Here is a 12,640-nt window from a genome sequence, read left to right as displayed (position 1 = left end):
ATGTTCAGTTACGCTGTATGAGGTGTGTGAATGAACAGTTTTTTGCATCTGCAAACTCAATCTAGAAATGTAAAGAGGTTTTCCAGCTGAATGCAAATAATACTTAATCTAAGTATTATGAAAAGTTACACCACTTTCTAATACACTAGTGGATTCACTAGGAATAAAAATTGCTCTATTAAAAAAAAATCTGTGTTGTTTTATAGCACCTAACCAGACATCTAAACGGTGAGCTACATAGATCAGTAGCAGTAGGAACCTAGCCTATGTTCAAATAGTTTGCTGCAATGTGTCAGCCTAGACGATGTGTACCATCTGTTTGCCAATATTAAACGGATTGTTTCACTTCTAGTTGTTTTGCTGCAGGAAGCAGACAGCTACGTACATTGAGCAGTGGCCTAAGTTGTTACTGCAGGCTGAGTCCCGTTCACTTCAATAGAACTGCAGTCTGCATTACCAAGCCAGGCCACTGCACAATGTATGGAGCTGTCTGCTTCCTGCAGCAAAACAGCTAGAAGTAGGACAACCTCTAGTTACTAAGTTTTAGAGGCTAAATACTGCATCAAACTGTGCCATTTTAATTCCTTTTTTACTTAAAGCACACCCTCAGTGACCCACTTAAAACCTCTTACAATATGTACCTCCATGTGTAAACTCAAATTTCTAAGCTAACTTCTTTTTTTAAATTTACAGAATAGGCAATTCTAAGATTTCTGAAAGCTGTTTTATTTTCCTATTCTGTACATTTCTTTCCTTTAAAACTTCTTTTCTGCTATGCAGCTAAGTGAAGACGTTGCTAGGAAGTTGCTAGAGAAATCTGTATTTACCTAATAGCATAGCAAAAGAGGGCAGTGCAGATTTGACTGTACTGTTCTCTCTAGTGCAGTCTAGGAAATCTCTTCTGGCCACCTCTATTCACTATAAACAGGCTATCACTCAAAGATTGAAAGACTCCTGTTTCCACAAGCCAATAGTTGCTTGGTTTTTAGCTCTGCTATGCCAACAAGTGAGCTATTTCTCGCTCGCTAACCTGTTAAAGGCGGCTTGTTTACCAGCCAACTATTGCTCGAATTTGCTGTTTCCAGTGATTATTTTGGCCAATAATTAGCCTGTGTAAAGGAAACTTTATGTTCAAATTGTACAGTAGTTTGAGGCCATAGATGCAGGAACAAAATCACCTAAACATACACAGTACACGCACATACCTGCACATAGATTTCACTTCAAAACTTAGCTTCCTTTATGCAAAATATTTATAACATTGGTTCGACAAGTCATGGAATAACTTAAGAAAAATTGCAAGAAAAGGATCCAGCATCCATAAAATCACGGCTTTATCGAGGCATATTAAAATCCCAACAGGAAGGACCTACAATGACGTGACAATCCAAGATAAACCTAAGATCATATATCAAACAGCAAATTTTTCAAGCACTCGACATTCACATAATTCAGAATAGCACTAGTATGCTAATCAAGGTATGTTTATATGAGAAGACAGTAATAAACTCACACAGTAGACTGAAAGCATTCTGCTGTTCACTTGTGAGCTTTGCTGTGTAGATTTTGGTAGAGTTAGCAGAGAGTGTAGGACTTAATTACAGCCTGGATACTAATACTATCTAATGTTTAGACGTGGAGACTCAGACAGTGATTAATCACAGTGACTCATGCTGGATCACTGGTTGGTTTAGTTTTGTTTAGTTTGACTAGATTTTTATCAGATTTTTAGCAAACATTTGGCGCAATGTTTAGCGCATTATGTTGCATTTAACACAAATGCAAAAACTGGATTGCTGTGTAGTGAAACCTGGTTATCTTCAGCAACGAATCCAGGCTTAGTTTGGGCATTAATGATGGCCTTGTACATGTCTGGAGACCTAGGTGTGAGCACCTCAATCCTGCCTTTTACTGTGGAGTAGCACACCGCCCCCACTACTGGTGTGATGGTTTACGGAGCCATCACATACAACAGTCGGTCACCCATAGTAGTGTTACGATGTATAATGATAACTCAGCAATATATTCAGGTCATCCTGCAGTCACATGTGTTGCCTCTCATGACAGGGATCCCAAGAGGCATTTTTCAGCACAATAATGCTTGGCTGCACACAACAAGGGTGCCACACTTATGCCCGATTGCCAGAAATTATCGCCAATAGAACATATATGGGACCATCTGAGAAGCCAACGTTGGCAGCTTACATGTTTGAACAATCTAGACACTCAGTTACAGCAAATGTGTACTAATATGCAACAGGATACCATATGGAACCTGTATGCCTTCACGTCTGCCCATATTACATTTTACATCCAAGCTAGAGGCGGCCTCCCTTCAAGTGTTCAGTTTTCTGCCATAAATTATCCTTTTGCTCTGACATTGCAATCACTTACTTATATTAATGTTGCAATCACACATATAAAGTTTCATTCGATTCCAACAACTCTTTGAAGGTGCTTGATTGTTTTTTACAGTGTGTGTATTGCAGGGATAAAGATATCAATACAGTTAAAACATGAATTTTTTAAATAAATAATGCAGTAAGAATATATATGTTGTGAATGTATTGAGTTCTTATTGCACAGTAGAAAAAGTTAAGTAAACTAGTGAAGGAGTAGTTGTCTCTTGGGACCCTGTGGTGACGTGGTTAACCTCCTCATATGCAGGTCAAGTGGAGAGTTTGTGTTTTTTGTGCAGAAAGGCGAGAAAATCAAACTTTGGCCTTTTACAGTATTTTTCATTGATGTTGTGCTCAGCGGAATCGTGTTTGAATGTTTCTGGCACCCTCATCAATCAAACCCAAGTCTCTGGCACCACATTGACCTTTGATATCCAAACTATCAAGCAGTTTCCTTCAAGCTTTTCAAAGCCAATCCAGTGAATAAATATAAGTCCACTTGAGCTGACTCTAAACATCTTGGAATTTACTATTATATATTTTGGAATTTTCTTAATTGCTTTTTGAGCTCATGATTCATGTTTTAATTAATTAAACAAATTAAATTTAACCCATTGGCTTGCCAAAATATTACAGTGCAGGCAGGAGTCCTCAGAGAAACTATGTCTCATAATTGCAGTGGCATTTCTGTGCAGACACTGCTACTATGCTTGATTGATCAGGAGCAGGACTGTGACCTCAAAACAAAACCCCGTCTCACAGCTGAGTCCTGCCTAAAATAACAAACAAGTTCATACTCACCTCTACTAGGGCCCCAGGATGCATCTGACAGCTGGCTCTGGTATTGGCCATGACTTATGGGTAAATAGGCTGGGCTGAAGCACATGACCACTGCAGCCAATCAGAAGCCACAGCATCACGTCTCCAAACTTCTGGCATAATGGTGGCCAGGATATGAGCACTGATGTCATTAGCACTGATGGTGATGCTGCAGCCTCAGATTGTTCACAAATGTCACATGACTCCGGCCGACCCTTCTTTCCGGAAGTCACAGCTGATGCCAGTACCAGCTGTCAGCTGCATCCCAGGGCCCCAGGAGGAGTTAGTATCTCCTGTATTTCCTGCTTTGATATTTTAGGCAGGGCCCAGCTGGTGGATCAGGTTAATATATAATGTAATAATGTTAATATATAATGAAGATCAGATGATTCTCTAATCTCTTTTATTTATCCGCTTATAAGTCAGGATCAATGTTGATCATAGCATACAAGGGTAAAACGGGGGATGCCCTGTGATGCACTCTATACCTAAAACTTACTTGGGTAGACTGTTCTGGTGGCAATTGAATGCCCTTAGGGCTATTTATGATACCTCTGCTAATGCATACCTAGTTGTGCCACAAACAATTGCCTGACCATATTCAATCACTTGCTCACTTATGTCACCTACAGCTCAAAAACATCTCCTAAATTCACCCTTTCCTCATTATAAAGACATCAAAAACTCTCATTGTTGTCCTGATTTATTCTTAATTTGATTACTGCAACTCATTACTGATCGGTCTTCTCCTCACCTAACTCCTCCCCCTCCAATCCATCCTGAATGCAGCAGCAAGGCATATTTTTTAGTCCTGCTGCTGCTCATCAAGTACAGAAAGCAATTTAAACTCATCACTCTCACCTATAAAGCTCTGCACAGTGCTGTGCCACCCGAAATCTCCCCCGTCGTCTCTGTCTACCACCCTTCCCATACTCTCCGCTCTACTAATGACCTCAGAATAATTTCCTCTTTAATTCAAATCTCCCATTCCCGTCTCCAAGATTTTTCCAGAGCAGCACCAGGTTTCTGGAATGCACTACCACCAGACAATCAGGTTCATTCCAAATGCCCAGCTTTAACTGTGCCCTAAAGACACATCTTTTTAGAGAGGCCTGCCATGTTTCCTAATCCAAACTCTGCTTCATCTACCCTGCTTTTATACCCCCCATTGGAAACCTGACCCCCTTCTTCCCACTGTATTATCCATGCACCTTATTGCACCTCTTACATGTTTATAGACAAATACGGCTGCTGATCAACTTACACAGTTTTATGTATATGTATAGCACCCTATATATAAATTTTCTCTCCCTGGATTGTACAGAATAAGCACTTGTACCTCTTGTGTCACCCCTATTTAATATTGTATGTTATGTCTTATATTGTGTGTGTTCCCTTTGACTTGTAAAACACTGCAGAACATATTGGTAATGTTTAAATAAAGATTTATTGTTATTATCACTAAATACAGCAAAGGCTAATGTACCTTCATATATTGTAGGTATGTAAGCAAGCATATCACTATGTAAAAATATTAATAATTAATACAAATTCCATGATGAGAATAAAAATGTATTAAAAATTACATTGTAGAAAAAAAAACCAACAAACTTACAAACAAAATTTTTACATTTATTAAATTTAATTACATAGTGGTTATAAACCACCAAGACATATAAGCATGTCTGGTATCGTCATAACCGTTACAGTGCTATTCTATGAATGTTTAGCATCATTTTAGGAGAATAGTGTAAAAAAAAAATAGGATAAAAGAAAAAAAAATTTTTTTTCCAGCACTTTACTCAAATTAAATTGATCAAACTAAGGCCTCGGTCACACGGACGTTTTTTTGTTCCGATTTGCAGACGCGCTTGCGATATGCAAATATATAGACCCAATGCATTGCAATGGGAGCGGGCACATGTCCGTTTTTTATGCGCAGAGGTCTGCGATGAAAAAATTGTAGCATATTTAATTAGTGGGTTTAAGGTTCGGTACGCGTACGACAACGAATCTAAACTGTCTGCTAGGCGTGACCTTGACTGCAGTCAGTGACTCAGAGTGGAGCCAGCCACTGTGGTGTACGCATCAAACAGTTTTGTGATACGGTATTTAGAAGAAATGGCTACTAGAAGATGTGTCAACTCTCCTAACTGTTTCTGTTATATTTGTGGGTCTTATACCGTCAAGAAGCAACAAAGGAACATTTCTAATTTTGTTCAGAAGGTGTATTTTGCATACTTTGGTATGAAATTAGGGGACCAAGATAAATCTTGGGCTGCCCATATAGTGTGTTCTGTGTGTGTTGAAGAACTGAGACAATGGTTTCAAGGTAAGAAGAAATCATTTCGTTTTGGAGTACCCATGGTTTGGAGAGAGCCTAAAAATCACAGTGATGACTGTTATTTTTGTTCTTGTTCAGAGCAAGGTTTCAATTTAAAAAACAGGAAAGACATTTCATACCCAACCAACATACGTTCGGCTATTCGCCCTGTTCTTCATGGACTTGACTTGCCTATTCCTTCACCTCCGGATACCCTGGACAATATTTTAGACGATTTAGACCAAATGTCACATAGTAGCAGCGATAATGATGACAGCTATGATCCAGGTACCAATGACCCTGAACTTTACTCTCAATCAGACTTGAACGATTTAGTACGAGATCTGAGCCTACCAAAGGATTCAGCAGAACTGTTAGGGTCTAGACTTAAAGAAAGACATGTTAGCCTCCGGTGTTTCATTTTTATGGTACCGACTTAGAGAAAAGGAATTTGTCCCTTTTTTTACACAAGAGGGTGAACTAGTTTTCTGCAACAATGTACCTGGAATCATGGAAATGTTTAACATAACATATGACCCAGAGGAATGGAGACTTTCATAGATTCGTCAAAAAAGAGTTTGAAAGCTGTACTTCTTCACAATGGTAACCAATATGCTTCTGTGCCTGTTGGACACTCAGTTCATTTGAAAGAATGCTACGAAAGTCTTGGGTTTGTTCTTAATAAGCTCAGCTACTCTGTACATAAATGGACTGTTTGTGGGGATTTGAAAGTAATTTCCATGTTACTAGGTCAACAAAGTGGTTACACAAAGTTTCCATGTTTCCTCTGTGAATGGGATAGCCGTGACAGGAAACAACACTATGTCAAGCAGACCTGGCCAATCAGAAAGGCTCTTATTCCTGGAGTTAAAAATGTTGAAAGACAAAGTTTAGTGGATCCTAAAAAGATCTTACTTCCACCACTTCATATCAAATTGGGACTAATGAAACAGTTTGTGAAAGCATTACACAAAGAAGGAGAGTGTTTCAAGTATCTTTGTGAACAGTTTCCTGGTCTATCAGATGCTTAGCTGAAAGAAGGAGTTTTTGTTGGGCCTGACATAAGAAAACTTTTAAAAGATGAAATCTTTGTCACTAAAATGGAAATGGAAGAAAAAAATGCCTGGAATTCATTTAAACTTGTTGTAGCAGGCTTTCTTGGAAATAAAAAAGACCCAAACTACAAAACTTTGGTTGCTGAATTGTTACAAAACTACAAAATCTTGGGCTGCAACATGAGTGTCAAAGTCCATTTCCTTCACTCACATCTGGACTACTTTCCAAAAAATCTTGGGGCTGTAAGTGAGAAACAAGGAGAACATTTCCATCAAGATCTAAAAGAAATGGAGCGCAGATACCAAGGTCGATGGAATGTCAACATGATGGCAGACTACTGTTGGATGTTAAAAAGGGAAAATTCACAAGAACACAGCCGAAAAAGTACCAAAAGAAGCTTTGATGGAAAAAGAAAACGTTTTTACAAAGACTTATAATAACTTTGCAACACATGTGTATCCTATTATGCTTATTTTAGCTAGGTGTTGTTGTGTTTTTTTTGCTTTTACTTCATGCTAAAATAATAAAAACAAATAAAAAATGTTCCGTTTTTTTTATTTTTTCCAAATACTTCAACTTTATTTTGTAGGCAAGCCTTACGTGATAGAAAAAAAACCATGTCATTTTTGAAATCTGTGCAAAAAACTACATAAAGATGATTTAACAAAATCAAAACAATTTTTTTAAAAGTTTTTTTTGCAGACCTGTGTTATAGGACACAACGATTCGCAGAACGCGCCTATCTGCGTTCCGCGCAAATCGGTGTTCTATATATGCGCTCAATGGGGCCGGCGGCCCCATTGAGCACATATGACAAGATTACAGTCAGCTATTTGGGCTATTTGCCTGTTAAAGGGGTTGTCTCGCAGCAGCAAGTGGGGTCATACACTTCTGTATGGCCATATTAATGCACTTTGTAATATACATCGTGCATTCATTATGAGCCATACAGAAGTTATTCACTTACCTGCTCCATTGCTAGCGTCCCCGTCGCCATGGATCCGTCTAAATTCGCTGTCTTCTGGCGTTTTTAGACGCGCTTGCGCAGTCCGGTCTTCTGCCTGGTGAATGGGGCCGCTCGTGCCGGAGAGCTGGTCCCGCGTCATCATCGTAGCTCTGCCCCGTCACGTGTGCCGATTCCAGCGAATCAGGAGGCTGGAATCGGCAATGGACCGCACAGAGCCCACGGTGCACCATGGGAGAAGACCCGCGGTGCATCGTGGGTGAAGATCCCGGTGGCCATCTTGGAGAAGGAAGAAAGAAGTTGTCGCAGTGCGGGGATTCGGGTAAGTAATATATATATATTTTTTTTTTTAACCCATCCCTTGGGTTTGTCTCGCGCCGAACGGGGGGCCTATTGAAAAAAAAAAAAACGTTTCGGCGTGAGACAACCCCTTTAAGTCTGTCCATGACAGAGCTTGATAGAATGCCTGTCAAAAAACAATATACAGCAATATTTAAGTACATTATATAAGTGATCAAACAATTGCTCGTTCAAATCCCCTGTGAAGGCCTAAAGAAGAAAAATAAGTTTGTTTTTTAATTATCACAAAAAATAAAAAGATATTAAAAGTTAAAAACCATTTTCTTATTTTAAAAAAATCAAAACAAATAAAACCGTATTACTTATAATATTTCTTCTGTGAAAGTTCAATCTATTAAAATGACGTATTATTTATACTGCAAGGTGAACGCTGTAAGAAAAAAATACACAATGCTAGAACTGCGTTTTTTTTGGTCACTGTCTCTCCAAGAAGAACAGCAGTGAAACAGTTGTAATTATTCCATTATGGTACCAATAAAAAATACAGGTTGTCAGCCAAAACAAAAACTTTCACATAAAGTCCTCGACAGAAAAATAAAAAAAAGTTACAGTGGTCAGAAGATGGTGACAGAAAGTAAATTTTTAAAAATATATTGTAGTTTTTTTTTATATTAGTACAACAAAAAAGATATATGAATTTGGTATCATCATAGTCACACTGACTCACAGAATTAAGTTAACATGTCACTTTGGCTGTATCATTTGCAACCCTCATCCAAAAAAGGCGTATTTCTGTTTTTTCCACTTCACCTCACTTAGACATTTTTTTAGTACATCATATGGTATAACGAATGGTGCTTTTGAAAATTGCAATTCATCCCACAAAACAAAATCGTCATGTAGCAATGTTGACTGAAAAATAAAAAAATTATTATTTTTTCAAAGTGGGGAAGAGAAAAAATGGAAAATGCCCATGTCCTCAAGGTCATAAGCCAAGATTATCTGCATCTGAAATAAGGCTAATATCAGATTGACACATTCGATATATTTGATATGCCCGTTTCAAATAACACAACATTTATTTATGCTTCTAGCTTTCAATCAATTAAATTATTAAACTGACATGCTGCCTGTTTAATAAACCTATCTGAACAATTTATCATTATATTTGAATTTAGCCACTGTTAATGAATATCCTACCCCTACTTTGTATGTGGGTGATGGTAATCTACATTCAAGATTCTGCAGCTTGCAAATGCTACCATTACCTGAAATGTGACTTTGCAGTTCCCAGTGATCAAAACTGGTAAATCAAAACACTAAATATTAAGGTGGACAAGAAAAGGTTTATTTAATGAGATCACACATTATGTTTTGTTAAGACTTTGGGGAAGACGTTACAGAGATGACAGAATTGACAGGTCTGCCATTGGTGTCCTGTTCTCTTCACAGATGAGAGAAGATTCATACTGAATATGTGACAGATGTGAAAGAGTCTAGAGACTCTGTGATGAATGTTATGATGCCTGCAACATCATCAAGCATGGGTAGTTTGGCAGTGACGCCAGTGATGGTCTGTATGATAGTCAGCGATAATGCTTTTAGGTACCGGGATGAAATCCTTAGAGACACTAACAAAACGTAATGCTTGTGCAGTAGGCCTTGGGATTCTCCTGGTGAAGGACAATGCCTAGGCTGATGTGGCCAGGGTATGTAGGCAGTTCCTGGCTAGTGAAGGGATTGATGCCATTGACTGATCCTCACATTCTACAGAACTGAATAGAATTGAGAACTTCTGGGACATTCTGTTGGAGAGCATGGTCAAGGGACTGTGAAAAATTGTCAGATTTTCAGTGGTCCGCATGCCAACTTCAGAGGTGGACACCACTGGATAATGGGGGCAAGTGAGTATAGAAAACACATCACCCTGTTCCCTGTGATGTCCACTTACATGACCATAACTTCATTTATGATGCTGTAGGGACATCACAGTTTCCCTTTAAAGGGATAAAATTATACAAGTTTCCAGTATACCTCCAAACTTGCAGTCAAGAAGAGAAACAGCCATTCAATATAGAATCCTTCCCTGTTTACTTCCAGGGGTTAAAAATCTGTCTGTGGTCATGTGATGGATATGCATGTGCTCATATTCTTAGAATGTACAGCACTGATGCATATACTGTACCTGTTTGTCCATTACATGACCAAAGTACATTTTCATTCTCTAGGAGTAAATAATAAAAGTTGCTAGGCTCTGAGGTTGTGAAAAGTGTTGATGACTACACATGGGCAAAAGGTTGCATACATCTGGGGCATACGCTTGGCATCACATTTCCGAATGTGCCCTGAATGTGATGAGAGCAGAGCCTTACTGACATACATTTTAGTTTATAACAGTATCTCTTTATTTGTCTCTGTTGGCAGCTATTCCTTCCCTTCAGTTAACTGCAGTAAGAGCTTACACTCTTAGATAAACCGAGGGGAGTAACACAATTGTTCTCCAGTGGACCAGCCAGCAGCATGCTATAGGGAAATATAAAGGAAATATAAAAGACGCTGTATGAAACAGCCACTGAGGTCATTGAGGAAGAATGGAGAAAAATAGGTCATTTTTTTAAGTTAGTTTTATGATAGTGAGAACTAATGAGGGAAGATGGTTATTTACTGATTAGTGAAAATATGTAGGTTGGCAGATGAAAATGACTGCAGAGATGTAGGAAAGTGCAGTAAAAGAATATAGAGATTCAGGGTAGATTGAAGCCAAGCACATTTGTTAATGAAATGCCAATTAGTAATGAATTTCATTGGTCAAGATGAGGATTGACTAGAATCATCCAGGTAAGTATTTAAAGGGATTAGCCAAGCAAAAATTTCCTTGAAAGCAACTCCGAGTGGTGGCAAAACATTTAATACCAGGGTTAAGAGCTGCAGTTAAATCCCTGTCCTCTATCCTGGGCATTGTCCTTTACCAAACTGGGGGGTTCTTTTACAAGGCAGACAGGACTATCTCTAAGAAGCTTATAATATTTTGACTGCTCCTTCTACGAGAAACATAATGCACAACGGCACCCCTCAGTACAAATCAGTATGGGATTCATTCATCTCTTCTGCTGTTCAATAAGGTATTCTAAGTAAGGCTGCCTGTCCACAGGCGAGTTTGAATTGCGTTCCCCGCGCCAATAATCCAGCCATGGGGAACGCAGTGAAAGCTCTCCATAGCATTGCTATGGAGAACGCAACCGTCCTGTCCACGAGCGGTGAATCACTGGGATTCTGACGGCTCCCTCCCCCGGGCAGCGGCTCCCGCAGCAGAGATCCACTGCGGGACACCGCAACGCTCATGGATAGGCAGCCTTAAAGAGAAAAATAATTTTTGACTACTAAAGAACCGTCCTTACCTTTCTTCTATCATCTGGCAAAAATTCATAAAAGTTTGAGTAATCCACCCAGCGACCTAATCATTTCTGGTATCGACTCTTTGACAAGTAATTTAAGCCATTACATCGATTTACATTTACAAAAGTTTGATATTCATTTACCCTCATACCTTAATGACACTACCCAGTTGATTAATAAACTCAGGGGCTTGGATTTGGACTGTTCCCATATAATCTTTCTAACAGCCAATGTATCAACAGTAGACTCAAATATACCTCATTCGGATGGCCTGAGGGCAATCATTTATTTCTTGGCTGGGGATTCTGCCATGCCCTTGGCACAAAGGAACTTCCTTCTTAAGGGTATTTCATTTATTTTACACAGTAATTACTTCAAATTTGATGGGTTGATTTTCTGGCAGGACATTGGTTGCACCATGGACACGAAATTTGCACCTTTTTATGCTGGCTTTTATATAGGTTATTTTGAAGATATTATGCTTTACCGTAATCTGCTTTTTGTAGATAATGTTGTATACTATCGATGTTACATAAATGTAAATGACTTTTTCTTCCACTTTTTTGTGGAAGGGAACTGTCAATGCCATCCAAGAATTTGCAACAACCTGGGTCTCAGTTTTATGCACCACTATTCCACCAAGGAAATTGTGTTTCTAGATCTCTGTATATATCCTGGAGCTGACAACACCATCTCTACCAAAACTCATGGTAGTTGACAATAATAGTTATGTCGATTTTAATTATGCTCACTATTGTCCATAGCTGGTTAATGTCCTTTTTCGGGCAGTTGAAACGATTAAAATGAAAATGTTCTGAGGACAGAGTGTTTCGTCAGCAAGCCATCATTTTAGCAAATAGATTTAAACAAAAACATTACCCTAAATATCTTATTAAGGGGCAACATAATAAACTGTGTAGCCTAACTCAATCCCACTGTCTACAAAATACAACCCATCCCATCACTACCTCTGATTTTACCCACAACTTTTAATATCTCTTTTGTGTCTGGGGTGTTTTCTGAATAATTTCTATCTTTCTTAATTGCGGATCCGACTACATCATTTATAACCTAAAATACTCCCGTGGCTTTTAATATGTAGGCCAGATTACACAGTCCCTATATAACCCTGCTTGCAGAAAGTGAAAGGGACCTGGAATACCTTATCCGCCGAGTCCAAAAGGAAAGCAAACGCATGGGACTGTACCTCAACAGCAAGAAAACGAAAGTCATGACCGCGGTAGGCAACGGTACAGTGAAAGTTAAAATTAACAATAAAGAAATTAAGTTGGTCTAAGATTTCATCTTCCTTGGATCCAAAATCAATGGCAATAGGCAATCTGGACCCAAGATCAAGAGACGGATTACATTTGGTAGGATTGC

This window comes from Eleutherodactylus coqui, chromosome 7 (assembly GCF_035609145.1).
Source record: "Eleutherodactylus coqui strain aEleCoq1 chromosome 7, aEleCoq1.hap1, whole genome shotgun sequence".
Classification (NCBI taxonomy): Eukaryota; Metazoa; Chordata; class Amphibia; order Anura; family Eleutherodactylidae; genus Eleutherodactylus; species Eleutherodactylus coqui.
Note: the sequence above shows the minus strand (reverse complement) of the source record.